The sequence below is a fragment of the Chrysochloris asiatica genome, unplaced genomic scaffold, assembly GCF_000296735.1.
Source record: "Chrysochloris asiatica unplaced genomic scaffold, ChrAsi1.0 scaffold00046, whole genome shotgun sequence".
Taxonomy (NCBI): domain Eukaryota; kingdom Metazoa; phylum Chordata; class Mammalia; order Afrosoricida; family Chrysochloridae; genus Chrysochloris; species Chrysochloris asiatica.
The window spans coordinates 16,363,370-16,367,362 of NW_006408564.1; the positions used below are offsets into that span (position 1 = coordinate 16,363,370).

A 3,993-nucleotide genomic window follows, 5' to 3' on the forward strand; every position below is an offset into this window, starting at 1 on the left:
GGAAGCTATGAAACTAGTATTTTAATTGCCATTTATAGTGGACAGGTTTAAGCAGAGCTTCCAGACTAAGACAGAATAGGACAAAGGAAAGATGGAAAACTTCTGAATGTTTATCCACTGAACACCTCCTTAACAATACTGAAACACTGTCAGCTAGCACCAGGATATTATCATACAGAAAGCCAGAAGATATTTTAGTTTGGAAGGCACTCAAGTTACAACTGAGGGATGCTGGAAGAAGCAGAAGAAGATGGCACTCACCAGCTTTTTACCTACACCAACTCAGCTATCTCAGGACTAGCTTGATGCTGAAGAAAAGGCAAGATCCCAGAGATGACGGCAGACCTCTCAGGTCTCCTCCAGAAGAGAGCCTGCCCCATACGGGTACCGGAAAGGCTGGATACCACAGTTATTAGAAGATTTTGGAGATGGAGGTGCTTTTCCAGAGAGCCATGTGGCCCAGAACCCACTGGATATGGGATGAAAGAAAATAATTTCCAATGCACTGCCTATTCAAGTGAATGCCGAAGGAAAAACTAAATATGCAATTGCTCAACAAGGATAGTCTAAAGACAAGGTCATGTATAGCAAGTACGTGGATCTGGGACCCAATGCAGATGACCCAGACCTGCAAAGACCTGATGAGGAAGTCATTAAAGAGATAACTGAAGAGACAAGAGTAACCTTAGAAAAAGCTTTATCACAGAAGGTTGCTGCATCCATGCCTGTTTAGGCAGCTGATAAATTGGCTCTTGTTCATTATATCTGATACATACCATCTCATCAAGGCATGGCTTTCACCTCTGGAGCTAAACAGAGGGTAATTCGGATGGTGGAAATGCAGAAAGATCCAGTAGAACCACCAAGATTCAAAATTAATAAGAAAATTTCCCAGGGACCACCTTCTCCTTCAACACCTGTCATGCACTCTCCTAGCCAAAAGATGACTGTGAAGGAAAAATAAGAGTGGAGGATTCCTCCTTGTATTTCAAACTGGAAAAATGCAAAAGCTTATACATTGCCACTAGACAAATGATTGGCTGCTGATGCAAGAGGACTACGGACAGTTCACATCCATGAAAATTTTACCAAGCTGGCTGAAGCTCTCTACATTGCTGATCAGAAGGCTCAGAGAGCTGTGGAAATGCGTTCCCAAGCAGAGAGAAAGATAGCTCAAAAAGAAAAGAAGAAACATGAAGAGAAATTTAGAGAAATAGCCCAGAAAGCCAGGGAGAGGAGAGCTGGGATCAAAACCCAGTGGAAAAAGGATGGAGAGGCTTGTGAAAGGGATGAAATTCGGCATGACAGGAGGAAGGAGAGACAGCATGACTGAAATCTTTCCAGGGCAGCTCCTGATAAGAGGTCCAAACGGCAGAGGAATGAAAACCAAAATATCAGTGAAGTCATCGGTCTTGGTGTGCCCAATCCTCAGATTTCCAATGAAGTTCAGTATGACCAAAGGCTCTTCAACCAGTCTAAAGGTATGGACAATGGCTTTGCAGGTGGAGAAGATGAGATTTATAATGATTATGATCAAACCTGGAGAGATGGCAAAGATAAGGCCCAGAGTATTTATAGGCCCAGTAAAAACCTGGACATGTATGGTGACGACCAGAATAAAGACCAACAGATTTGTTCCCGATAAAGAGTTTTCTGGTTTAGACCAGTGGCAGAGAGGCTGAGAAGAACCAGTTCAATTTGAAGAAGATTCTTTTGGCTTGAACAAGTTTTTGGAAGAAGCCAAATAGCATGGTGGCTCTAAAAGACCCTCAGGTAGAAGCTGACCCAAGAAACATGAACATGAAGGCAAGAAGAGGAGGAAGGAGTAGATGGACCTCTCTTCACACTGATGAACTGGGGTCAGAACCTTAAAGATGCAAGTCATGTGGGAAATACTTTGTAAATGGTCAGGAGACAAACCAATCCTGGGGGCCCGAGCCCAGTGCTACTTTTTATTACAAGAGAAAGAGGAAATAGAAAATTCTACTTTGAACTATTGAGATTTTTAAGGAGTGGGTTATGTTTGTGCTTCTTCCACTTTTCAACATTAATAGATTACTATCACTTCCTTTTGTGTTAGACCAGTTGTTGTTGTTGTTATGTGCCGTGGAGTCAGTTCCAACTCATAGTGACCCTGTACAGGGTTTCTGAGGCTGTAAATCTTTACGGGAACAGAAAGCCTCACGTTTCTCCTGTGAAACAGCTGATGGTTTCGAACTGCTGACCTTGCGGTTCGCAGCGTGATTCGTAACCACTACGCTACCAGAACTCCTTGTTAGACCAGTAGTTTGGGGTTAATACATTGAGGAAGAGAGACTGCTTATAAACAAACAGCCCCAACCTCAGTGAGTAGGAGGCTGTTGACAACATGCTGGATGTGTTGTGTCTAATGAATGTTTGCCCCTGTTGTGCTGTTGCCATTTGGAGTGGGGAAATGAGCTCTTGCTTAGTGCAACTCTTTGTTCTAATATAAAAAAATTTAAACAAACAAACAAAAATTAAAACTGAAGGAAAACTGCCTCATCAACGTAGAGATGATACCAATGGAGTAAAGCTTTCAGTACCTTTGTTTGCTGATGGGCACAGCTCAAAATGAAGAGAAACAGATAAGAACATTAATTAATATTCAGAACATAGAATGTTGTTGTTAAGTGCTGTTGAGTTCTGACTCATAGCAACACTGTATAGGGTTTCTGAGGAGTGGCTGGTAGTTTTGAACCTCTGACATTACGCTTCAAACTGACCTTATGGTCCAGTGTTTATCCTACAGTGCCACACCAGGATTCCTGAGCATGAAATGTACAAGGTATGAATCTAGGAAAATTGTGTATTGTCAAAAATAAAATGGAATGCATAAACATCGACATCCTAAACATTAATAAACTGAAATGGACTGGTGTTGACCATGTTGATTCTGATAGTCATATGGTTTACTATGCCAGAATGACAAAAAGAAGAGGAATGATGTTTCATTCATCGTCAAAAAGAACAGTTCAAGGTCTATTTTGAAGTATAAGGTTGTCTGTGAGAGGATAATATCTATATGACTATAAGAAAGACCTATTAATACCAATATTTTTCAAATTTATAAACCAACTCCTAAAGCCAGTCATGATAATTGAAGAATTATATCAACTTCTTCAGTCTGAAATTGAACAAAAAATACAATCAAGATGTATTAACAATTACTGGTGATTGAAATGTGAAGGTTGGAAACAAAGAAAAAAAATGAGTAGTTGAAAAATATAGCCTTGGTGATAGAAATGATGCTGAGATTGCATGATAGAATTTTGTAAGATCAATTGCAAATAACTTTTTAAAATGATATTAGAGCAACTATACACAAGGGCCTCACCAGATGGAAAACATAGAAATCAAAATGACTACATTTATGGGAAGAGAAGGTGAAAAAATTCCACATCATCAGCCAAAATAAGACCAGGGACAGACTGTGGAACAGACCATCGATATGCAAGTTCAGGTTGAAGGTGAAGATTAAAACAAGTCCATGAGAGTCAAAATATAACCTTGAACATATCCCACCTGAATTTAAAGATCATCTCAAGAACAGACTGGATGCATTAGACACTAAAGACTGAAGATCAGAAGTTGGATGACATCAAGAACATCAGACTAAAACTTGTTCTCCACTGTAGAGATGCTAAAGCAAATGGTAGCAATGAAGACATAAAAGAGCTGAACAGAAAACTTCAAAGGGCAACTTGAGAAGGCAAAGTCAAGTATTATAATGAAATGTGTAAAGACTTGCAAGTAGAGGCTTTCATTTTTTCTAAAATTCTTTCAGCTTGAGAAAAACTGAGCTGGTTCTTCCTGTTTGGTTTTCTAACTCCAGGTGTTTACACATTTCATTATATACCACAAACTGGATTATATGAGGAAAAACATTGCAGCAGGATTGGAGAAAGACTTATTAACAACCTGTGATATGCAGGTGATACAATCTTGCATGCTTAAAACTAACAGGACTTAAAA

At 39.7% G+C, this 3,993-nt stretch overlaps 1 pseudogene; it reads left to right on the top strand.

Moving 5' to 3' along the window:
- The first annotated feature begins 250 nt into the window (after nt 1-250).
- On the top strand, nt 251-1,829 carry LOC102839440 (annotated as a pseudogene).
- The last annotated feature ends 2,164 nt before the right edge of the window (nt 1,830-3,993 follow it).